The 27,370-nt window shown below is 38.7% G+C and overlaps 1 long non-coding RNA gene across 1 annotated transcript; it reads left to right on the forward strand.

The window, feature by feature from the left end:
• The first annotated feature begins 951 nt into the window (after positions 1–951).
• Gm33266 lies at positions 952–27,370 on the forward strand. The gene is made up of 3 exons (XR_376280.2): positions 952–1,030; positions 21,200–21,344; positions 27,197–27,370. It is a non-coding gene; the product is annotated as a predicted gene, 33266 (long non-coding RNA).

The following is a 27,370-nucleotide window of genomic DNA, read 5'->3' on the forward strand; positions in this document are numbered from 1 at the left end:
TCTACTCATCTATCCCTCCACCCATGCTAACGTTCTCCTAACAATGTTTAGTTCAATGACAATGTAAAACCCCACAGAAGCAAAGCTGCATCCTCCAAACTGAAGCCTAGGTTATCCATTCTGAAAGCCACAGATGCTTGGAAATGCTATACTTTTTTTTTTCTTCAGAAAACAATTATAGGGCACATGAACAGTTCATTTTCATCCTAGACTCAAATGTCCAGGCAAAGAGAATAAAGCTCTCTTCTCATTAGTTTTTGTTATAATAGAACAGAAGGTATGACTTCTTACCAGAAATGATGTCTCCTCTCCCAACCTTCCTCACACTCATAGCTCTAACTTACAGCATCAATTTCCATTAGTGAGATGCAAAGCCATATATACTACATTTTTTTCAGAAGATCTGTTTTGTCTGTTTCGTGTGTGCCATGGTCCTGTTATGGAATTGCACTTTAAATTTCCCCTGAGGCTAAACTGTCCAAGAACCATAATGGGTTTTATTTTTAGCAAATTAAAACTATAAAGTAATTGTTCTCTTCTTTTGGGAAAGCAGAGCAAGTGTCTCTGTACTCTTTTGTTTGACATGCTATTTGGTTAAAACAGGGGCATTTTCTTCTCCCTCCACCCGAGTGTCTCTCTGGTGAAGAAGAGTTCCAAGCAGAATCAGATGCTGTAGAGGAGAGAAGCTGCTGAATGCCTGAGGCATGTCTGAGCAAGCTTCACTGCCCTATTTATAAGACAACAGGGTGCTCTGCTTGGAAAGCCAGGCTTCTTCAGGGAGCCCACAGGCAAATCTGTTACCAAGCGACAACTGATTTCTTATGAAGCCCAAATTTAAAAGCCCACATCATTAATTAAACAGATGAAGCCTTCCCACTGATAGTAACCTAAAAGCAGGGAGGCTCTTTGTCAGTTTGGAGCGAGCATCGCCATTTTGTTTTCAGACAGCTATTGTTGTTTGCAGTCAAGAGAAGTGTGCTGTGGTAAGAGAGAGGGGGCATCCTTAAGAGATCATTTATTGGCTAGGCTGGTGAGTAATTTATGTGCCAGAGATTAGAAATGGCTCTACCCTTTTGGAGTTAGATTCTGTGTTTTCTTAAAGTAGACTAATTGCAAATACAACTTTGCAGCAACTCGCATACTTTGTATTAGGTGATGCTAAGAATTGAGTCTAGGAAGAGGCATTAAATCAGTCACTTCATGATCTGTGTCTTAAAAATACAAAGACTATTGATTAGCACTCTAGCCCTTTATGTGATCCTTCTTTTGAAATGTAGACTTCTATAGAGAAAGGTGGGTACAGGATCCAAGAAAATGATATGGAAGGAAAATAGCTAGAGAAGGCAGAGGGTAGGGTGAACATCATTTTTCCCTGTATATACTTGGTCTATAAATTGCCCTGTATATACATTTCTCTGTATATACATTTCTCTGCATATACTCTGAGGCAATGGCCATGATTTTATAGAAGAAGCTGACACTGTGATGAACTGGCATGTGGCCACTAAATGCATGCATTGTTTTGGAAAGATCTGTTTGCTGTTTTTTTTTAACTGATTTAATGATATCTCCATTTAAATGGATAGAAAATTGAGATATACCTCACCTGTGAACATAGTTGGCCATTCTTACAAATTAATAAAAAATAGTTTGCTTTATAAGCAGCCTTGTGTTATATCCCAATGTGTTTTGTTGCATGAAATATATTGTAGTGCACATATTAAAATATATGTTGGTTTTGAATTTACTGTGTTTGTGTGCACATGCATGTATTTCACAGCTACATATGGGACAAGAGGTTGCTATGGTGTCTTCCTCAGTGGATCTTCCCACTTTGGAGATACCAACTTGGAGCTCACCTATAACGCTAGGATGTTTGGCTAGTAATTCCAATGTTCTTCCTGCCTCTCTTTCCTCAGCCATGGGGTGCAGTTGTGATCTTCTTTTTCATGGCCTCCAGGACCCAAGGCCAGGTCTCCAAAACCGAATGGCAAGATGAACACACTCCTTTTTGTTCCCTATCACTTTAAAAGAATGGCTCCTGCAAGGCACCCGTACAAGTTGTAGGAAAATCATTTCCCTGCACTTCACCAGGCACAAAGTACACCCCTTGTATGCAAACTGACTTCTCTGCTTAGGGGAGAAAACAGATTGTATTGCAAAGGTCTGCTAACAGTGTTGGGATTTTTTTTTAAGAACAGATAGATGACTTAACTTTTTTTTTTCAGGTTAGAAAAAGTCTGTTAGGTACAAATATGAGACTTGGGCTATATGTACTCTGACAGTCTATCTGAAGATACTAGAATAAGAATTTGGGTTAAAAGTGAGTTAAAAGTAGGGCTGCTTGACTAGTAATTTTAATTTGATTCACAGGTCAAGGTAGCTCCTGTGTGGTCACATGGCCTCATTCCTCGTCATCTGTGCTCCCCTCCCCCAACAGTATACTCTATGTGATTCCTTCTTGTCTGACTGGATTGCTGCCATCTTATCTGTGATAAGTTGGTTTGCTAACTCCTTGATCCTTCCACTTTGTCTACATTATTTATTCACCAATTTAATTAGTTAGCCATCTCTGTTCTAATCTGATTCCATGTGTATCGCTCTAACTCAATTAGTGGAAAAATTATTGATAAAATTGATTTTTACTTAAAAAGACCAATGTGTATCATTATTTAATTTTGATATGCAAGGAGATATTTTTCTTCCTTAGAAAATGTATGTTAAAGATGAAAAGATGAATATAATTTCAAGTAACTCATAAAATGTAGAGAAATTCAACAGAAGTCACTCTATATAATGGACATCCATGAAACTGTGTGTTTCCATGAGTAATAATAATAAGAAAACATAGAATGTAAAAAAATTGATGAATCTTGTTCTTGTTCAATGCAGAAAGAATAAAAGTCATGACCAGTATTTTAGACATCATGCACAATTTCTCATGATGTTTGTAGTCATATCATAAAACCACGCAAACAATTTTTGAGGTTGTTAGATCTAATACTATTAATCTAAGATTAATTTAAGACCTCAGACTCTCTCCTTGGTCTATTTCTCTTCTGTTAGCTTTCAATTTTGTCTCCACAGTGTTTTGAATAGAACTACATAGCTGTGATTACGTGAATTTTAAATTAATTTAATATCAGCATAATAGAGAAAATTCTGAATTATAATTTTGTGATTGTGTTTTAATTCATAGGAATTTGTAGTAAATATGTAGAATTCATTAGACTGTGAACTATTTCAGGGTATTATGCTCTTTTATCTAAACTTCCCCGAGAGCTGGTAAATGATGCAGGTTTATGGCCATATTTTGTAAAAGTTCTTACTTTATTTACTAATTTTTGTGTTCATGTACTTATGTGTGTGCGTGTGTGTACATGTATCTGTGTATGTGTGTGTACATGTTTGTATATGCATTTTGCATGTGTGTGCATGTGTGAACACACAAATGTGACCATGTACATACAGGTTAACATTCAAGAATCCCTCTTTGCCTTCCACTGAGAGTTCTGGTATCTAATTCAGGGCTCTGTGTTTGCAAGACAAGTTTCCTACCTTTTGAGCTATCTCTGGCCCTCCTGGTGTACTTTTAGTGAAGGCAATAAATAGCCATTAGTACCTTTTAAACTCTAGAGAATTCTGGTAAAGGTGCTAGCACCCAGTTCAAAGCACTTTGGTTATGAGTTTATCGTTTTCTTACTGCTTCCACTTTCTCCCATAGTTATATTTCAAATTGTAACATGCATTAACTGTGAGTGAAATTAGTAAGAATATAGGGAGGGAACATTTTCTCCAACAAGTTTTCAATTTCATTTTTAAATAAACATTTCTCCTGTGTTCAAGACAGTTAGAGCAAGACCTTCGCAGCACTAACAAATACACAGCCAGGGCCTTCTTCTTGCCCCTCCATGTGTTTTAATCCAGAGGCTGGTGCGGTCATCAGTACACTTGCTTTGTACTTGGTTTGGTGACCATGCATTCTATGGCTGCTCGTTGCTTCTCTTATGAGATTTATTGGTTACTTTCCTATGTTTGCAACAGAATACCGAGCACTGACAACACCGGGAAAACGGTGTATTCTGGCGGCTCATGTCTCAGAGCGTGCAGACCATCACACCAAGAGCAGAACGAAAGCCTGGCTGCCAAAGATGCTCTGGCAACCCCCACAGGGGAGGGTAGAAGCAGTGTCTCACTTGGTGGTGAAAGATCTAGACTGAGACCTGAATTCTATGTGATTTCCAACTGCCTTCCCCAGTAATCTACCTCTCAAAGCCAGACCTCAGCTCCTAAGGTTGGGTAACTGTCTGTGCAGGCTGTAGAGCAATTCCAGGTCAAAAAGTATGTCATGTATTTATTACACGAGAATCATTAGACCAGTCCAAGAGAAAACTCAGAGAAAAGGTTTATGTTTTTTTAACTTTTCTAATCACATTTGGATTTTAGCCAGGCTACCTTAGAAGTAATATTTGAAAGCCTTAAAAGAACTGTGAAATAATCAATGTCATCTAGTTACATATATGCATGTTTGTGTGTGTACATGTGTGTAGGTATGTATGTAAATATGTGAAACATATGGTGAGTGTATGTGTATATATGTATATATTTGTCTGAAAGTGTGCATGTGTGTATGTGTGTGAGTATGTATATATGTGTGTATGCATGTATGCTTGTGTTTATGTATGTGTATACATGAATGTGTGTATGTATGAGGGCATGTGTATATTTATGTGTGTGTGTGTGTGTTTGCATATCCGTGTGTGTATGTATATCAATGTTTATATGGGTGAGGTAGACTGAGTGTGTGTAGGCATGTTCCTGCAAGTGTGTGAGAAGGCCAGAGGTTGTCAGGTGTCTCCTCAATCATTCTCCACCTGAACTTTGAGAACCAGTTTCTCACTTAACATTTTATTTTTATTGTTTGAAACAAAATCTCTCACTAAATATGGAGACGAGTTAGAGGTGAAAACATGCAGTTTTTAATGAATACTTACCTAAAGATCAGAGGGTTATTATGAATAAAGTGTGTGATAAAATAACTGGAAACTCAAGGAAAGATTAAGCTGTGAAAATATCTACAGATTGGTGGTTTCCATGGCATAAGAAGAGAAATGTTTGACTAAATAGAAGACAAAGTAAAACTGTCCTGTGGGATAGTATTTGATTGTCAAAACTCAAAAAGATATCAAATAGATAATTAGATAGATAGATACATATGATAGGTAAATAGATACATACATATATACATACATAAATAGATACTACATGGACAGATAAATGGGTAAACACACATAAACATAACCACTTATATTAAAGTATATATATATATATATATATATATCTCACTACATATATGTATATATGCAGATATATAGTAAATGTAAATTTTAATTGCTATATACCACGAAGTTGAATAACAGCTCATTTGTCACAAGTATTTACTGGAGAATGGCAGCCTTAGGAGACGGAACTGTCACTTAAGGCTCTGAATGTTATTGTCAACAGCTTAGTAAGTCTCACATGAAACCAAAACTGCTCTAATGAAAGTCTGTGTTTTTTAAAAAAAATTAAACTTGTATTATGTTCGAGCCAATCTTTTTGGATTGGAGCTGTCTAAAGCACAGAGTAGTAACGGAGAGTGACACTTAGAGAAAACAGACCTTGTGAGCTTGGGAAACTCACTGAGGGATTTGGCTTTCTGCTTCAGCAGTCTTAAAAATAATTATGCTTGGCTGGAGATAAAGCTCAGAGGTGTGTGCATAGTGCTCTTGCAAAAGTTGAGCGTTGGAAGTTCAGTTCCCAGCACCCATATCGGGCAGGCATCTGGTGAGGCCAGGAGAGGGTTGAGGAGAAGACACCCAGGGCAGAGTCTCTGGTGGGGAAGGCAATGGCTACTCCTCGTCCTCCTATGCCTGCAGTGAGAGAACCTCACCTACAGCTTTATCTGTTGGTCACTTGACTTCGATATTCCAGCCTCTGATTACAAACGAGAAATGTGTGCTGCTGGGGCATTCAGGATGTTTACAGCTGCCTAGATGATATAAAGGACACACAGGATGCTCCCCGAATTCTTCTCATTTAGGATCAGCACTCAGGCTGTAAATACTTAGTGTTATTCCACTGTGGTTTAGTTGCTTAAAATTACTAGTTAGATTTGATCTTTCATACTTAGGACATGTTATATCAACTATATCCTTTTAAAACTACCTGCCATCTCATATCAATAAGAACTGGTTGATGGTTGGTAGAAGACAGTGCACCCTATGCTGTCTTTAAGTTCTGACTTGGCTTTACCTTACTGCCTTCTTCTCAACCTCCCTGTTCTGGCTAAATCGTGACGTAAGGTCCAACTCAATGAAGCATGACATTAATCTCAAATGTTGGAGTTTGTACTGCCAGGACCCACTAAATTTATTATCATATGGAGCCCATCACCATGGCCACTGAGGTAAGACTTTTTCAATTGAGAGGACCGGGGTAAAGGCCTCATTGCTATTAGATGGTGGAATGGGATAGTGGCAACCACATTACAACCTGTATACAGAAAGTGGAAGAGGCGTGGATCCCTGATGGGAATTCACAATGCTCCAAAGAGGCAAATGATGTCAACAAGCAGGTCCTCTAATCTCTATGACGAGTAAACTACACATGGCACTGTAGCTTTCCTATCTCTTCTTTCCTTTGCAATGATCCTTTTGAACACTGGCTGCCTATATGATCTACTTGGACAGATATATTTTCTCATCTCTCTTGAAGCTCTATGGGGCCACATAGGTGTAAGCAAAGGTGATTCACACAGATTCTGAGAGAATCTCCACAAGTATTGCTGTACCACATTTTTTTCCGTTATGTAGACAGTGAAATGAGAGTAGTTTGAGGATATCAGGGGAACCAAGTCTGGAACCAGCTGAACCCCTGGGCCACAAGAAAGTGGTGTGACAATCTTTAAATCAAGGCTCTGCCCTCCAATTTGCCACACTCAACTTGTTACAGTTACAGTTATAACTGCTAAGTGTGTGATGGGATGAGTGTGGTTTGTCTAATAGACAACAATAGAGAAAATTTCAATTCTTATACATTGTGCTGCAAAAATATCCATAATACATGTGAACCTCGAAGATGATAAATCTGTTCCTAGCAGCAAAAAAGATGGATTCCAATTAAAAACTTGTCTGATGCAAGAATGGAAGTCTGTGCCCAAGGTGTTCTGGGTGTCTCATCACAAGGATAGCACAGATGATAAAAATCTGTCACCTACCGCTCCTTGGTCTAGGGCAACTTGTGATTCTTGGTTTTCTGTGCTTGATATCAGACCAGGGTCTTACACATCATGCATTAGTATAGAAGGCCAAGTATAGAAGGCCAAGCCTTCTATACTAGGATACACTGATATCTTATGACAAGATCTTAACAGGTATCCAAACTTCCTCAGACTCACAGTCTTTCTTCACTTGCCTCCCAACTGCTGGGATGGCAAACAACCTTTGGTTACATTTGTGTGGAGACTTGTTTGAGATTGGGAGTAATTAGTATTCAATAAGTGCACAGTCAAGATGACCACAAGATAAGCAAACATTATCTCAACTTCAGAATGGACTTTTTAAAATGCAAACTATGATTAATTTTGACACAAACCATGCTATGTCTCAAATTATGTGTCCTGGTGGGTTAGACTACACTGAGAAGATGTTCTGACCTTCTTGACGGGAATAAATGAGCTTTGCTGCCCAGGCAGACAGCAGATGTCCCCTAGCAGAGACCACTATGGTTTTAGAAAAGCATAAAATTAGAATTTCAAAAAAAGTAATGAAGTTGAAAAAAGTAATTTTCTTAATGAAGTATAAATTAAAATATTCAAAAGTGTTTCACAGGGCCATGGGTCAAATGATTTCAGTGCCTATATTCTTGGCCTTTTACTCACTTCTTTGTATGATGTGGGACTGGGCCACAATAATTATAAACAGTCCAAACTTAGAGTCCACACTTCTTTATGCCTCAGAGCTTTTAGTAAAGATTCTTACACGAGGGGAAAGATACCGCTGCTTCCTAATACAATGGGATTTCCTGTCCTCTTTTCATATAAACTCTTTTAGTGTGTGTGTGTGTGTGTGTGTGTGTGTGTGTGTGTGTGTGTGTGTTTGAGGGTAGAACTATTTATTTGCCAAGACTAAGTTCCTAAAAATGACAATTTTCCCCACTTTCCTGACAAACAGAGATATACAGAATCACCTGGAACAAGCCTATTCTCTAAGACTCTCAATCTTCAATGTGCTCCAGCTAAACATCTACTCCCCTCCTTGAACTAAATGCACAGATCCACATCTGGATTATGATTTCTTCAGCAAAATGAATGTACATAGTTTGATCATTTACAAATGTTTAAAGGCTATATTTATCCTATTGATTTCCATTATATTTAATGCAATATCATCTCAGATAACCTTTATGTAGTAATATATCAATACAGTCAAAAATAAATAACATACCATAACGCATTTTCACAACTATTCCAGAGACCATTTTCTGATAGTTTACTCACTAACAATTGCTCAAAATTTTACATATTCATTCCACATATTGATTGACCTGAAAGTTTGAAATTTATTTAATATATAGCCTATACCAGTTCTATGAAAGTATTATTATTAGTAGCATTTTATTTTTTAAATTAAGAGCTTTACAAATTAAGAAAATATGACACCAATGTTTTGTTCAAGAGAAGTCAATTGATTCAGGATATATTCAAATCTGAGCAGTGTGGTCATGCCTACACTGTGTTCTTACTCAAAGTTATACACTCTGTTAAAAGGAAATATACATGCTTGAAAAGACACTCATGGAGTTTAATATACATGTATGTATTCAGTTTTCATTGTGTATGTGCCCATATATACATATACACATACACATACACACACACACACACACACACACACACACACACACACACACACACATACACATACACATACATATACATATACATGCATCCTATTAGGTGAAAGAATGATTAGAATTGAAATTGCATTCCATAATGTTAAGAAAGTCAGAATGGCTAAGATCAAAAACTCAGGTGACAGCAGATGCTGGCAAGGATGTGGAGAAAGAGGAACACTCCTCCATTGTTGGTCAGATTGCAAGCTTGTACAACCACTCTGGAATCAGTCTGGCGGTTCCTCAGAAAACTGGATATAGTACTACCGGAGGATTCTGCAATATCTCTGCTGGGCATATATCTAGAAGATGTTCCAACTGGTAAGAAGGACACATGCTCCACTATGTTCATAGCTGCCTTATTTATAATAGCCAGAAACTGGAAAGAACCCAGATGCCCCTCAACAGAGGAATGGATACAGAAAATGTGGTACATTTACACAATGGAGTACTACTCAGCTATTAAAAAGAATGAATTTATGAAATTCCTAGGCAGATGGATGGACCTGGAGGGTATCATCCTGAGTGAGGTAACCCAATCACAAAGGAACTCACACAATATGTACTCACTGATAAGTGGATATTAGCCCAGAAACTTAGGATACCCAAGATATAAGATACAATTTGCTAAACACATGAAACTCAAGAAGAACGAATACCAAAGTGTGGACACTTTGCCCCTTCTTAGAATTGGGAACAAAACACCCATGGAAGGAGTTACAGAGACAAAGCTTGGAGCTGTGTCAAAAGGATGGACCATCTATAGCCTGCCATATCCAGGGTTCCATCCCATAATCAGCTTCTAATCGCTGACACCATTGTTTATACTAGCAAGATTTTGCTGAAAGGACCCAGATAGAGCTGTCTCTTGTGAGACTATGCCGGGGCCTAGCAAACACAGAAGTGGATGCTCACAGTCAGCTATTGGATGGATCACAGGGCCCCCAATGGAGGAGCTAGAGAAAGTACCCAAGGAGCTAAAGGGATCTGCAACCCTATAGGTAGAACAACATTATGAACTAACCAGTACCCCGGAGCTCTTGACTCTAGCTGCATATGTATCAAAAGATGGCCTAATCGGCCATCACTGGAAAGAGAGGCCCATTGGACTTGCAAACTTTATATGTCCCAGTACAGGGGAATGCCAGGGCCAAAAAGTGGAAGTGTGTTGGTAGGGGAGTGGGTGGGAGGGTATGGGGAACTTTTGGGATAGCATTGGAAATGTAAATGACGAAAATACCTAATAAAAAGTATATAAAAAAATTTTTAAAAAAGAAAGGCATAGTCACTAACTCCCATTTTTTGCCATTAAGTATTCGATATTTAAGGAGCCAAAAAACATATTATAAAACCATAATTCCTCATGGCTACTGGATGAAAGACTGAGCTGAGAAACTTTGGAGGGAAGGCAGCATTCTACGTTTGAAACTCTCTCATGGTTTGTAAGGAGGAATTTGAGCTTGTGAGGACTGTCTGTGTGTGGAGTGCTGTAGAAGCCAGTGTCCTTAAGAAGTAGTTGGGTGTAATCAGAGTTTAAGGAGAATCTCCATTTTGCCTTGGGAGTGGAGCCATGCAGGCAGTGGAGCATCTACAGTCACAAGAGTTGTGGGACAGCTCCCAACATTCCTTCTGGTTTGTGGGTTGGTATTTTAGATGAGCATTGCAGCCTGTAATACACTCTTCACCACTGGGCATGGCTCTCATTCATACTTTGCATATTCACTAATAATAAGACTCTACAGGAAGACTTTCTTGATGCTCCTGTTTTGTGATCTTGCCAGACATTTGCATCAGATATAATCAAGTTCCATGGAAGAGTCTTCTGTGGTGACCTTCTTTCTCATCTGCAGAGAAAGACAAGTAGCTTTGGCACAATTACTGCTGATGAATCTATGATGTGCACAGGTTTCTTTTCTATCTTCAAGTATTTCCTTCTGTGTCAAACAGCATGTTGACCTTTTCCTGTGTGAGTATGTCTATAGGAAAGAAAGCAACTGCTATCCAGGTCTATTACAAACTGTATTATTTAGGGAAATACAAAATCAAGATGTAGCTTTGTATTCAGAAAGTCTAATGTTACTAAAGACAGTTAACAATATGGTGAAACATCCAGGAAACCAGTCTCATAAGCTTGACAATTTGGGAGCAATTCATGAAAATATTTGCACAGTGAATGTATTTTCAATTTTTCATACATATCAAAATTTAAGTAATAGGAAAAAGTAGTAGAAAAAGGATGCCTTGATGTCACCTGGCTTATACAATCCATACCCTGGATATATGAAGTGATTTATCTCATCATGAAGAAATTGAAACCCAACCAACAATCAACCAATCAACATAGAAGAAGGAGTCATCTATTGATTACTATTGATTACTGATAATGAGATAGAGCAGAGTTAAACCCCAAATAATAAGATAAAATAATATAAAATACTCATCATGTTCTATTACTGCAAAATAATGAATTTGCCATCCATACACTGTTACAAGTATGGAAATATTTAGTTAATATTACACTTCTGTTTGGGGGCTCCATTGTATTTTAAATTTTATATGGTATGCAGAATCTAAAATGCAATGTTGTCTAATATTTGGCTCAAACTGTTTGTCCAGACAACATAAAGTTTAATTAAGGCATTAGCTTTTTATAAAATTACTTAGAAATTTAAAAAAATGGAGTGTGTGATTTGTTCAGGCAACATTTAAGGATGTTGACATTGTTCCATTAAGTGACTCTTATATTTTTATTTTAAGTAACACTTCAAGGAATAATCTTTTCTCACAGATCAATCATTTACTTCTTTATTTGACAAATATTAATGAATTTTGAATTCATTCTATGAGAAGGTCACAGAAAGTTAAAGTCTTTGTTCTCTCTGGGACACAGGAGACAAACAAAAACATGAAACACATTGTCATACATGCCTCACAAGTGTGTTGTTAGCATGTGATAATTTCTATGGCATGGAGGGAATACAGAACAAGATTGTAGGTTGGTGGTACCAGAGGCTCAATGTGTTTTTATTTCATCTTAAATGTCCTGTAAAGGTCAGTGCACGGAAGGACTCATCCTAGTTGTGGTGTTTTAAATGAGGAGTGTCCCTATAGGCTCTTGCTTTTGAATTCTTGGTCCTTGGCTAACGATGCTGTTTCAAACAGCTACAGAACGTTTCAGAAGAGGAGCCTTGCTAAAGGAAGTATACCATGGTGCCTGGATTTGAGGATTTGTGGCTTTTCTCCATTTCTAGTTTACACTCTGCTTCCGGTATACCGATTATGATGTGATCTCTCAGCTTCCTGTCATACTGACATTTCTTTGTGCTCTGTGCACATCAAACCCTCTGGAACCATAGGCCTCAGTGAGCCCATCCCTGAGCTGCTTTTGGTTAGGATGTTTGTCACAGTAACAGAAAAGTAGTTGTCACATCTGCCCATGGCATCACTGAGAGTTGATTGAATTCTCAATAATGGCCTAGTGAACAGAAGTTAGATCACTGGGGACCACTGTGGTATGGCCTTTCCCCTCTCTATTGACTCTTGGTCTTTCTCAGGTAGGCTCCACAGGCCCAGGCCATGGTGTTCAACATATGAAACCAAGAGACTATTGACTGAAATCTTTGAAACTATAACCACAGTATCCTTTGCCCTTTACATGTTGATTTTCTCCGACTTGTGCATAATAAACCTCAGTGGAGGTAGCAAATTAGGTGCACAGGATAAGCCTTCCTAGTTCTAAGACCAGTCACTGAGAGGCTTAGAGTTGGAGAAAGAACCATGTTTCTCTAGAGTTCAAGGGAATACCCTAAGGATTGTTGAGTTCACCTTTCATGTGCTCTTGACGACTCTAGTTGGATTGATGTTCCAGGGTCTGGGAATTTGTTTCTCTGGATGACAGAATACTCAATAAAATCCTCACAAACAGAATCTAAGAACACACCAAAATGATCATCCATCATGACCAAGTAGACTTCATTTCAGGAATGCAGGGATGGTTTAATATACGGAAATCCATCAACGTAATCCACTATATAAACAAACTCAAAGATATACATCTTTATATACACATGTTACCAATATAATAAAATATTTCAAATTATCTGTGAGTGTGTGTGTGTGTGTGTGTGTGTGTGTGTGTGTGTGTGTAAGAGAGGGGGGGCAAGCACATGTTAACATATGGAAGATAAAGGATGATTGTGGTAGTTGGTTCTTTCCTTGGTAGGTCACAGTGTGGGTCACAGAGGTTGAACCCAAGTCATCCATCTTATAGCAAATGCTTTTACTAAATGAACCATCTTGCAGGACTGGATTTTTTTAAATTCATTAAAAAGCAATAATAATGGCATACAATAATAATGTTTTCATCTCTTATTCTTGGTTGTTAAAGAAGGAACACCCTTTACATTGAAAATAAAAGTCAAGGGAGGCTAAGATGAACTTTGATATATATGAATTGTAAGATATTTGAAGAAGACAGTAGAGTTGAGAAAGCCCAATGATATGTTGTCAGGACAAAAAGGTAAATCCTGTATATCTGGCAATTACATTTACAAGTCTCAGACTAACCTTGTAAAATTGCATGGCCTCCAGCCTCGGCTGCCTTTACTAAAAGGATGGGGATTACCAGGAAACTATGCGGAATATCGTCCACCCAACTGACCTAATGCTTTGCCAAAACAGAGATTCTGACAGCTTTTCTCTTTAAGATACAAGCCACATACTCATTACTGCTCAACCTGCTGCCACTTGCAGTGCATTATGCAAACCTTGTTTCTGTTATGTGATCTAAAGGGTAAATGTCTTTACTTTCTGTCCCCACCAATCCATACCCTACTATAATGGTGGCCTACTTAACCACCTTGACCATTTACAGACCTTTTACTACAAAGAATGATAGGCTTTATTATTTGATAATGCTCATGATTTCTCTAATATCAAATGAAATTAGCAATCTCACAGCAAACTTTTAAAGAAATAGCTACACTATTCACTTGTTAATATATTAAACTCCCCAATTTAGAAGACTCCTACTAGGATTCAGGATACAATCTGAGACCTGGGCTTTAAAGTATTTATAAAATGTTATTTTACTTCTATATTTTCTTTCTTTGTAATTTTGCAATGAAAGGGGAAAATCGACAATTTTGTTTAATTTGAATGTGTAATCTTATGAGTATAAAGAACTGTTAATCCCAAACTGTCCAGCATCGAGTGATCTCCCAGGAATAATTTCTAGCTGTGATAGAAACAGTAGTAAAAATGGCCTCTGACGGTGGGGATAGGTGCATTATTTTAAAAGTAGAAAATAGTCCCATTAATTAGTTGTAATAAGGAAACACTGAACATTTATGTTCAGTTTCATATGCCACTGCCTATAGAAGGCCAGCAAAAATACATGACCTCACAGGAACACTCAAAGGAAAATCATTTATTTTATGCGTGAACATTGCTTTTCCCCTTTCAGATTTTAAGAGTGAGCAAGCACTTTAGAAATTTGAGGGGAAAATGTGGAAAGAATGAAGCACCATCACACAGTGACCACAAATTCCCAGCCAGCCGCATGGTATCGGGAATCACATTCCCTGTCACAGCAGACAGATTAAATGACCTGGAATTGTGTACCCTCTTCCTTCTGGAACTTCTATGAATACAAATGAACTCTTCCTGGGGAATCTCAGTAATAGGAGCCTTTCAATGATCTGATCACACACCAAGCATTTCTGCATAGCTGTTGCTCACATTCTCGATCAGTAATGGATAGGACTTGGAAAGTTTTTTGACCAAGATTTTGAAGTTGTTGGTTCCTAAAGTTATCTCAAATTTGAATAGTGTCTGGATTTTCTCTTGTTTCTGGTGTGTGTGTGTGTGTGTGTGTGTGTGTGTGTGTGTGTGTGTGGTATGTGGTGTGTGTGTGGTATGTGGTATGTGTGTGGTATGTATGTATGTATATGTGTTTATGTATGGTGTGTAAGTGTATGTGTGTTTGTGCATGTATATGTGTGTATGTGTATTCATGTGTGTAGTGTACATGTATGTGCATGTATGTGTGGTATGTGTGTGTATGTGTATATCCACGGGTGTGGTGTGCCTGTATGTATGTGTGGTATGTGTGTGTATATCCACGTGTGTGTTGTGTATGTATGTGTAGCATTTTTATATGTGTGTATGTGTGTATGTATGGTATGTGTGTATGTATCTATGTGTGTGTTGTATGTGTATAGGTTTTGTGTATGCGTTGTGTTTGTGTGTCTGTGTATATGTGTGTGTGTGTGCATATTTGTGTGTGTATGTGTGATGTGTGGGGGTGTGTTATGTCATAATCTGCTCCTTTTTCTTTTGTTTTTTTTCTTCCCTCTCACTGTCAATATCTTCCTCTCTCTTTGTCCGTTTCTCTTCTTTCCTCCATCCCTCCCTCCCTTTCTTTCTTCCTTTAGTTTTTGACCTCAGCTTACTTTCCTTCTACTTTCCCACATTAGAGTAATGGCATTGGTTGATGGAGATGTTTAACTTCTTATAGAGAAATAATACTGTGCATTCAAAACAGGAGTATTATACGGGGTGAGCACTCTTGCTGCTTGGGACAATCCATGGCTTAGACCATTGTCTGAGGTGACTGATTGGTTATGAACATGTCAGTCACTGTCAATGGTTCTATAGTGGTACTGGGGTGGAGCCATGCTGGTCCCACATAGTTTCTACAGTGCAGTCTTGTATTGTCACTGTGGAGGTGACCCAGTTTCTACTACCAGGCCTCCAGAAAATAAGTAAGAATTTAAGAGTAAGAGGACAATTATTATCTGTGATAATATTGCTGCAAACAGCTCTCAGTGGTGGGTGATGAAGTGTGAACCATAGTAGTCAAAAAAGTATTCTCTGTGGGGAAATTAGCTGCTAAATAATATAAGTCGTGTGAATAATTTGGGGCAAGATGGATCAAATGGGAGATGCTGTAAGCACAAAGAGACTAAGAGGAAATGAAGCTTGTGCCCTCAAAGAGGAAACGTGCCCATGACTCAGTAACAATGAAGCAGGAAGGCATGGGGGCAGGCTCGCTTATTCTACATTGTGAGGAGAATCATCGCGTTGCCCATTGTCATTCAAAAATGAGTTTCTTTCATTCAGTAACATGTCTGTCAGTTTTCTTAGGAAGATAAGGGAAAATATTAGAGAGTACGTTCTGGAGAGAAACAAAGAATGAACAAGAAACATTTCTCTTGAAGGGTTATTAATGAACCTGGAAGAAAAGTAAGGGGAAGAGAAGAGGAGGAGAAATGAAACCTGGCAAATGTCCTCAGTCCTGGAACTCTCCTTGGTGAAAATCAGTATTAGGTCCTTTCAAAACAAGACTAATGCTTCATTTTTGATGTTCTGTGGATGTATAGCCCTGTACACACATTTCCATCAAAACCCTCTTACCCACAACTGACTGTTTCTGAGCACTGTTGTAGTGGATCCATGGATGCATAAAGAGGAAGCCACTGTGGGGTATAAAACAAACAACAAGAATACAACCTACACTAGAAGTGGAAGAGAGTTCAAATGTGAAATGAGATTTATAGAAAGCTCGGATCCAGATACTCTTACCAATAGGACTGGGTCCCCACACAGCCAACTCAGTTGATTGCTATGTTGAAACATTTGACATAGGGCAATGTTAGAAGAAAAACATCCCAAATCAATTTGAAGGTCCAAAAGCTGAAACTAAAATAATCGTCTTATAGTGATAGCAGTGCCTTATGAAAATAAATGAGACTCGGAATCAGTAAGAACTCATTCTGTTTGCATATCTTCATTTCATTCAATTGATGGCCACAGATAAACTACAGAAAGCCAAACAGCTCAAGTGTTTCCACCCTGGATAAACAACAGAACGCAGAGTCCAGGCTTGGTGGGTATTTCCATGAATATGAACATATTGCTTCCTCATTTTAAAATCAATTTGCTTGTTCTTAGGTGGTGGAGCAGATAAGCAAAGCTGTCAGTGCCACACTTACTCTGAAGGTGACATCTGCTCAAGCAGGTTTCATCTTTCTATTGTCTCGGCCGCCTTCATCACCCATCTCCGCAGCTGTCTAAAAGCGCCCTTCACTCATGCTTTCCTTGGGGCAGAGAAATGGAACTGCCTGTGCATTTTGACCACTTACGAAACTACTGTGTATCTGAGGGTCTGAGCCTCTCTGGGGGATGCAGCTGTTTCTTAGGACTGGTTCTTTTATGCTTCAGAGAAGGAAAGAAAATAGCTCTATTTACTGCTTAGAAAAAAAAATATGTATCTGTTTTGAATTTGCAGCAATTAGATTTCTCAAAATGGAAGCGTTGAACTTGGATGGTTCTCCGGTTAAGAAATAATAAGGCACATGCTTGATTACTGAAAAGCCTCTTCTTGTCCATGTGTCAGAATTTTAAATTTTATTCAGTAAGCATCACCACTATTTTCTTCAAAATCTGCCCCCTTACGTATTCCTGAATCTGAGAGCAGCTCGGGCTCTGGGGAGGTTACCGTGCTCCTTGCAAACCCCTACCTGGTCAGGGTTCCTTCCTTTTCATAAACACACATGGACCTCATATATGTAGCAGTGATTTCCAGTATAGAAACAAATAAAAATATTGGTATTTTAGGCTATTTGGTTTAGTAAACAGCTATGGTACTGACTGTGGGGCTCTTTTCTAGTTTTCCTAGAGCCCATCACAGGCTTGCAATATAGCACTGCCATTCCATGTATTTATTAATTTGCTTACTTATTTTCATTATATCGCTCACTCCGTCCTCCTGGCAGGATCCCCTACCGATGTCAGTGGGCATTATCTAAAGCAAGCTTCATTAAGGATTTATGCCTATAGCGATAGAGTAATGCAGAACTCATGCCAGGTTAATGTTTTAAAGCAGCAATATTACAGGTGGCTTACAACTAATTTTTTTTCTTTTTTAATTGTTAAGTTTTATTTATTTTTATTTATTCAGGGTTGCATAGTATGACACACAAATGGAGATCAGATGACAACTTGCAGGAGTCAGGTCTCTCCTTCTTCTACCAAGTGGGACCCAGGAATCTAACTTAGGTCATTAGATTTGGAAGCAAGGCCCTTTACCTTCTGAGATATCCTGAAAACCCATAGTTTACTGTTTAATACAATGGGTTAGACTGAAAGCTATTGCTAATGATTTGCTGAGTCACTGCAGAATGCCAACTTTATTCAACAGTATAAATTCAGCAAGGATGCAGATGTAAGGTTGCTTCATTCCCTCCTGTTACACAGGCAAGCCCAACTCTCTTGGCCATTATGAAAATCTCAGACACATCTTCAAGGTTTCCTGAACACTTTCAGTCTCGTCTACTTTACCCTGGTTGGGTACCTTGAAAATAGATCCAAGCTAGTCTAATCTGCTCCCCTTTCCAGGCCCAGCTCAGGCTTCTGACTGATGACAAGATACAGGAAAGAATCAGGGAAGGCCCTGCTGGGCTGCTAGGAATGCTGGGCTGTGATTCCTGTGAATGTTTGTTGGGAGGAGACAGGCAGGACTGTCCTTTCTGAGCCTGACACTCAGAGGTGCTATGATCCTGCCAGGGTTGGCTGTGCCTGCACCTTGCCCCATCTATGTCCCTGTATCTTCTCCATTCTTTTATACTGGTAATTACATCAGCATAAACATTAGATGTGAGAGGATACCTCACTGCCCATCTCTATGTTCCCATTTTGGGTTTTTGTCTTCAGTTGTTCTTTCACATCTGTTAAGGAATTCTCCTTGCCCTGATTTTCTCCAAAAAAATAAACTATTGCCTTTGAAATCTCCAGTCTCCCTGTTCTTCATGAATTTGTAGACACTAGGGTCTGGGGGAGGGGGATGTTGTTACAGTTACAGTTAGTGTTGCCCTAGGGTCTGGGGGAGGGGGTGTTGTTAGGGTCTGGGGCAGGGGGTGTTGTTAGGGTCTGGGGGAGGGGGTGTTGTTAGGGTCTGGGGGAGGGGGTGTTGTTAGGGTCTGGGGGAGGGGGTGTTGTTAGGGTCTGGGGGAGGGGGTGTTGTTAGGGTCTGGGGGAAGGGGTGTTGTTAGGGTCTGGGGGAGGAGGTGTTGTTAGGGTCTGGGGGAGGGGGTGTTGTTAGGATCTGGGGGAGGGGGTGTTGTTAGGGTCTGGGGGAGGGGGATGCTGTTACAGTTACAGTTAGTGTTACAGTTCCTCAAGGGGCTTAGCACAGTCTCTGTTCAGCTTTAATCAAATAGCCATTTCTAGAACAGCAGAAAAAACATCGGATACTTGGACAAAGCTTTGAAATTAATTTGCATTATTCTTTTAAATGAGGCAATAGATAAGTAATAGGCTAGGTGCCTTCATGAAGAGGTCCTGTCAAGTGTTAATAACATGTATCTGCATCTAAAGTGTATGCAAAGCATCCCTTTCCATCCACAAAACTTTCTTACTAAACGCTCCACTCAACAGATAGCCACTCTTGAGTTTGCCTGTAGCGAGATAAAAGGACAGCAAGGAGATTTTGACAATATGAGGATTAGGGAAAAGACATGATAAGAAGATTAGAAAGCCTATGTGTAAACAAATAACAAAGATCTTTTTCCTTTGGTGAATACTAACGGAAAACATGAAAAATTCATTAGTAATATGTCAGTAGTAAAATGTGTCTTTAGAAACGGTGGCTCAGACACTATATTGCTGTCCCTGTGTCTCTGTTTTGTTAACATCACAGAAGATTCACTGCATGTCTTGTACTGACATGCACTTTTAATTTAGGATATTTCTTCCTGACCTTTGTTTGTTTGTTTGTTTGTTTGTTTGTTACAATAGAACAATTGTAAGCCACTGTAAGTGGTGACATGGTAACATTGTAAATGCTGTGGTTACAGTCTATCTCATGGACTCCATTGCTATAATTTCTAAAATAGCACAGAGAAGGACTTGGTGCTGAAGGCAGAAGCATGCAGATTTTGTGAGTCTGAAAAAGTGGGGACGTAACATTGTGTTCATCATATTCTTTTATTTGTATTCTAGACAGCCTGGTGTATGACAGATGAGAAGGTAGACAGTAGAGGAAATAACAACCAAGAAGAGGGGTTCTTCATGGCTTTCCTAAGCCAACATAGCCCATGGACGCTCCGCAGTTCTGGGAGACAGTGCAGTATATGGCTTCTAATAGTATCAGGACTATATTTGTTATGAGAAATATGATTACCTTTGTGTGTGTGTGTGTGTGTGTGTGTGTGTGTGTGTGTGTGTGTGTGTAGCCATGCCAGTGACAGAATGAACAATTACAAGATGGTCTATAAATGTACTGTCATAGTGAACTTTGGAAATCCATACATCTGTAGTTTTCTACCCATTTGCATTAAGGTATTAATGAGTTAGTTTCCCACCCAGTTTGTAATAGAAATGGTATAAAATAATATGATAAATTATCATTAAAATTCAATACAGTGTCCAAAATAAATTAAAACACGTTTAAATGCCCTAATTTGAGAATTAAATATTGCCTCAGTCTAGTGCCCTGAGCAAGCAAACCATTTAACCTCCACCTCAGCTTCCTCAAATTGGGAGATAACAATTATTTACCCACCTCAGAAGAGTGGAAGGTCTAATTACTTAATGTTTATAGAGCACTTTAAAGTGGAAAGGAGCTGAATAAGTATTACTATTAATAGTATAGGCTCCTTAATTTGATTTTAGTGTTTGGGAACAATGAAAGTCTAATTCAGCAGCTTCCACACAGCCTTTGTTGCTGTGACTATAAAATGAACTAGTGATGCATTAAATTTTCTAAAGGAGACTCCTATAGAATGACTGATATAGAATTGTAATCATGCCAGTCAAGGACTATGCTCAGAATCTCAGAGACAGCAGAGATACTTTTTCAAAAAACCTGAGGGGAAAAGAAGGGAAGGTGCCCAGTTCTGTGTGAAATGACAGGCAACACTGTTTGTGTCCTCTCCATTCTATGTGGAATTTTGTTCTTCATTCTATTGAGTAGGGATTCTACTTGCCCTATGATACATGGGACACTGAGGTTGGGAAATGTTGCATAACTTGATGCAGCCTCCATAGCTACTCATTAACAGAACAACACATGGAGTGTTTGTGCTTATACTTAATTTGTCCCTTCTAAGAAGAAGACTGAAGAATAATGGTCCTTCATTGATACATGTCTTAGTTCCTTGCAGGAATCCCAAAGATCGATCCCTCAAGTCTACTCCACTGGACAATGTCTCATTCTCTGTGATTGTTCTGTCATTGTAGTTCACCCATATCTTTGTCTTTTAAGGTGGCCAGCCATATGCTATAGAGACACAGTGCACAGCTGATGAAGAGAATATCTTGCAAATCAGAATAGGAGAGATTCTATATGCTACAGCTGAATTGTCAACCTCTCTTGTCAGCTTCTCTCTATTGCCTTCAACCTTTCTCAGGTTGGTATACGGGTTTGACGTATGTCCAAAGGCTTCCCAATGCTCTTTTCCTGGATGGATTTAACTCACATTTATTGTTAACCATGAATTTCTTTCTTTCTCTTTCTTTCTCTCTTTCTTTCTTTCTTTCTTTCTTTCTTTCTTTCTTTCTTTCTTTCTTTCTTTCTTTCTTTCCTTCCTTCCTTCCTTCCTTCCTTCCTTCCTTCCTTCCTTCCTTCCTTCCTTCTCTCTCTCTCTCTCTCTCTCTCTCTCTCTCTCTCTCTCTTTCTTTCTTTCTTTTTGGTAGGTTGTCTTTTTTTTTAAATTAGGAATTTTCCTCATTTACATTTCCAATGCTATCCCAAAAGTCCCCCATACCCTCCCACCTATTCCCCTACCCACCCACTCCCTTAACCACCAACTCCCACTTTTGGCACTGGCGTTCCCCTGTACTGCGGCATATAAAGTTTGCAAGTCCAATGGGCCTCTCTTTCCAGTGATGGCCGACTGGGCCATCTTTTGATACATGCAGCTAGAGTCAAGAGTTCCGGGATACTGGTTAGTTCGTAACGTTGTTCCACCTATAGGGTTGCAGATCCCTTTAGCTCCTTGGGTACTTTCTCTAGCTTCTCCATTGGGGGCCCTGTGATATATCCAATAGCTGACTATGAGCATCCACTTCTGTGTTTGCTAGGCCCCGGCATAGTCTCACAAGAGACAGCTCTATCTGGGTCCTTTCAGCAAAATCTTGGCTAGTGTATGCAATGGTGTCAGCGTTTGGAAGCTGATTATGGGATGGATCCCTGGATATGGCAGTCTCTAGATGGTCCATCCTTTTGACACAGCTCCAAACTTTGTCTCTGTAACTCCTTCCATGAGTGTTTTGTTCCCAATTCTAAGAAGGGGCAAAGTGTCCACACTTTGGTCTTTGTTCTTCTTGAGTTTCATGCGTTTAGCAAATTGTATCTTATATCTTGGGTATCCTAAGTTTCTGGGCTAATATCCACATATCAAAGAGGACATATTGTTCGAGTTCCTTTGTGACTGGGTTACCTCACTCAGGATGATGCCCTCCAGGTCCATCCATTTGCCTAGGAATTTCATAAATTCATTCTTTTTAATAGCTGAGTAGTACTCCATTGTGTAAATGTACCGCATTTTCTATATCCATTCCTCTGTTGAGGGGTATCTGGGTTCTTTCCAGCTTCTGGCTATTATAAATAAGGCTGCTATGAACATAGTGGAGCATGTGTCCTTTTTACCAGTTGGAACATCGTATGGATATATGCCCAGGAGAGATATTGCGGGATCCTCTGGTAGTACTATGTCCAATTTTCTGAGGAACCGCCAGACTGATTTCCAGAGTGGTTGTACAAGCTTACAATCCCACCCACAATGGAGGAGTGTTCCTCTTTATCCACATCCTCACCAGCATCTGCTCTCCCCTGAATTTTTGATCTTAGCCATTCTGATTGGTGTGAGGTGGAATCTCATTGTTGTTTTGATTTGCATTTCCCTGATGATTAAGGATGTTGAACATTTTTTCAGATGCTTCTCTGCCATTCCATATTCCTCAGGTGAGAATTCTTTGTTCAGTTCTGAGCCCCATTTTTTAATGGGGTTATTTGATTTTCTGAAGTCCACCTTCTTGAGTTCTTTATATATATTGGATATTAGTCCCCTATCTTATTTAGGATTTGTAAAGATCCTTTCCCAATCTGTTGGTGGTCTTTTTGTCTTATTGACGGTGTCTTTTGCTAGCAGAAGCTTTGCAACTTTATGAGGTACCATTTATCAATTCTCGATCTTACAGAACAATCCATTGCTGTTCTATTCAGGAATTTTTCCGCTGTACCCATATCTTCGAGGCTTTTCCTGCCTTCTCCTCTATAAGTTTCAGTGTCTCTGGTTTTATGTGGAGTTCCTTAATCCATTTAGATTTGACCTTATTACAAGCAGATAGGAATGGATCAATTCACATTCCTCTACATGATAACCACCAGTTGTGCCAGCAGCATTTGCTGAAATGGCTGTCTTTTTTCCACTGGATGATTTTAGCTCCCTTGTCAAAGATCAAGTGACCATAGGTGTGTGGGTTCATCTCAGGGTCTTCAATTCTGTTCCATTGGTCTACTTGTCTGTCGCTATACCAGTACCATGCAGTTTTTTGTTTTTTGTTTTTTTTTTTAATTCAAAATTGCTCTGTAGTACAGCTTTAGGTCAGGCATTGTGATTCCACCAGAAGTTCCTTTATCCTTGAGAAGAGTTTTTGCTATCCTAGGTTTTTGTTATTCCAGATGAATCTGCTGATTGCCCTTTCTACTTCGTTGAAGAATTGAGTTGGAATTTTGATGGGGATTGCATTGAATCTGTAGATTGCTTTTGGCAAGATAGCCATTCTTACTATATTAATCCTGCCAATCCATGAGCATGGGAGATCTTTCCATCTTCTGAGATCTTCTTTAATTTCTTTCTTCAGATACTTGAAGTTCTTATCATACAGATCTTTTACTTCCTTAGTTAGAGTCATGCCAAGGTATTTTATATTAATTGTGACTATTGAGAAGGGTGTTCTATCTCTAATTTCTTTCTCATCCTGTTTATCCTTTGTGTACAGAAAGGCCATTGACTTGTTTGAGTTAATTTTATATCTAGCTACTTCATTGAAGCTGTTTATCAGGCTTAGGAGTTCTCTGGTGGAATTTTTAGGGTCACTTATATATATATAATATATACTATCATATCAATTGCAAAAAGTGATATTTTGAATTCTTCCTTTCCAATTTGTTATCCTTTCCATTTTTTAAAAAGTTTGAGCCCCTCATTTCATAACCTTGCCTTTTTTGTACAACTTTCTAATGAGTACCTTAGAAACTCTGTGTCTATGTTTTGTATGTGAGTGTGATGTGTGTGTTTAAGTGTGTGTGTGTGTAATGTAACCTCTATCCTATTTGCAAGAAGGTTACACCATGATATCAACTAACAATTTCAAGTCCTCTTTCCTTTAGCCAATTAACATGACTCCGCCATACCAGCTCAAGCATGCCTCCTAGGTCATCCTTCTCTCACCATGACCACCTTACCCGATAGATGAACTATTTGTAAGCATGATTTTCAAGTCACAACTGAGGCTCTGAGGAAGGATTTCAGTTATTTTAATTTACTCTGAGATAGACTTTGAGTCATCTTTGAGTTGCATGAAAATGACAGGTGGCTGTAGCCAGTGATAGCAGTATGTGTGTTCTGGAGGGATTCTAGCCAGCCCAGCCTGACAAGTGTGGCTCTGGCAGACCTTGTTCTTTTCCCTCATTCTGTTGACTCACTAGAAACCATTAGATTACATTCCTTAATCTGCACATCAAGGACTATTCCCTTATTTGGCCACTTCATCCTCCTGAGGCTGACTACCAAGTTCTAGCTACCAAAGTATTAAAGTCCAGCAATCCAAAGACCTCATCGGCTCACCTAAAAACCATGCCCAATTAAAATTAAACACCTCATTCTAGCATTGTGTTTCTCCTTCTAACTTTAAAAACTGCCATTTTCCTGTGTTTGTCTCCTCTCTATCTTTTGCCTTGATTTCCTCCAGAAGAAATATCCCTTTTCTCCTCTTTCTTGTTCCCTTCTTATTCTCCAAGCTGCACTATTTTCTGTCTCTGTCTCTTATACTCTACTCTCTGTCCTTCTGGGGAATATACTGACAACTGGTCTTGGCAATCCTGAGCATTCTCCTTTTATGGTTTGAGGATATAGGCTGTTTATTTCCATACAAACTATCATGATGATTTATTACAGTAGCAGAGAACAGTTATGTGACATGCATAATTGAATTATGTGACACCTGTTCCTTCTAATCTTAAGATTACAAAGTCAGAAATTTCTTATAACTCTAGGGGTATAAGAATATAGGAATTCCTAGGGCGCATAGAGACAGATGGGGCCTAGATCAGTTCATTCTCTCAATATGCTATGTGGATCTGTATTAGTACCAATAATGCCATAATCCAGTAACTGCTTCCGATTTGCAGATGCTCTAACAACTTCCACACTTTAATTCCTGTCTTCCTGTGTAATATTAAGAAAACTGGCACATTTTCACAATATTTGCTCAATTAATATGTATAGTACCCGAGACTCAAACCACATTGTATATAAGAGCACTTATTAAGGATTATTTGCAGTGGAGAAGTTAAAATGATCATCATTCTTATGTTCAAGCTCCAAAGATCTAGACATCATGTGGAAAATACTGAACCAGGAAGTAGGGTCCTATTCTTCAAGTACAGGTTGAAATGGCCATTGGATTCCTGAGGAGAAATGTCGATAACCTAGTTTGTGGCATGTTCTCATTTTACAGTTGAGGAAACTGAGTGAAATTCAGACAATTGATTAGGGTCTCCAAGTTATCATACTAGTTCATCAGCAACCAGCAGCCAGGCCAGTCAGCATAGCAAGAGCATGTTCCCTTTCTCTCTGAGCTTGTATCTGTTTTATACAACTAACTTCATGAAAGCAATTGCATATTTGCAGGTAAATCTGTGAGAAAATGTTATACAGTACTTCAAACATTATTCTTGAAGAGAAACTGGGTATTTATAATTAAAAGATGAAATATTTGCAAAAATGCTTCTCTTTCTAAAATACAAAAAAGGAGGGTCTTTATCTAACAATGCTGTAAAATTTGACTAAGTTGACTTTCATTTTTCATTGAATACAGCATTTCTGAATGGTGTGTTGACCACATTGCCTAACCAGGTTTTTGAAAAATAAGCAAATATTTACAAAATGGACTATCCCTCGTATCTCATAGCAGAGAATAACAATATCTTACATGAATTTCATTACAAAATAACCAGGAAGCTGCAGACTATTATAATACCCAAAGACAAAAGCTAAAACATTCCTGGGTCAATTCCCACCACTATGCATTTCGGAGAGTGGAAAGCAGGAGTCCTTACCTTAAGTCATGAGTCCTTGGATTAAGATCCAGTAATCACATTTGTTTTAGCCAACAGCATAAGCTTCAATTATGAAGGGAGATGCCTAACCTTTACACATCTGTGTTTATATGTACAAGCTTGTTAATATTCTAATACCATGCTTGCTGATGAATATTTCAATTTCTTGATTCTGTTTTATGCCTTGTAACACAGTAATGGATCTCCTGCATGCTCTTTATGTGATGGCCTCTTTTCCATGCCAATATGAATGGCTATTGTTCTTCAGTATAATTACCTGGTGATATGGGAGAATTTATATTCTAGGCTGTTTCCCCTTTTGTTTTGTTGAACATTTGTCAGTGGCCTGAAAATTTAGCATTTCTGTCCATCAATGCACAGCCTGAAAAAAAGTGTTGGTCATTTCCAGAGCTCAGACCACAGCGTCACTTTTCAGACATGTTCTTATTTGGCACCTTACTTTCTTAGGTTTTGTAGAAGTTGCTGAATGACTTATTAAAACTTCTATCACTTATATTCGTAGTCCCACTATGAGCATTTTGAGCATTTGTTTGTTAATATATTACATTAAACATGTTCTACTAGGTTTTAAGACTAACTATTATTTCTAATCATCTACTCATATCTAAAGTTGGAATATGCAAAAGTTAAGTTGAAATGATACATCTTCATGGCAAGGGTATTTATATGGGACGCAGATTACCATTGATGTATATTCACTGCAGTTTGTGGATCATTGTCACTAATTATATTTAACAAATACACACACACACACACACACACACACACACACACACACACACACACACATACACACACAAATAAAACAGCTTTAGTGATCGAATGCAGTTCACAACAACTATGAAACAAGATTTTTAGAATTTGAGGTCTGACTGGCAACATGCTGTTTTCCAGACATTCCATTTTTTGGCCTCATTTCTACCTGCCTTCACCAAGCCTGCATCAATAAGAACAAGTGGGTAAGATCACTTTCCCTGGTCTGCCATGTCACCAGGGGCACACACAGCTGCTTGGGAGATGTGTACTGTCTCCTGAGTTCCATTGTCCAACTCAAGGCAGCCTACCAGA

This window comes from Mus musculus, chromosome 3 (genome assembly GCF_000001635.26).
Source record: "Mus musculus strain C57BL/6J chromosome 3, GRCm38.p6 C57BL/6J".
In the NCBI taxonomy this organism is placed as follows: Eukaryota; Metazoa; Chordata; class Mammalia; order Rodentia; family Muridae; genus Mus; species Mus musculus.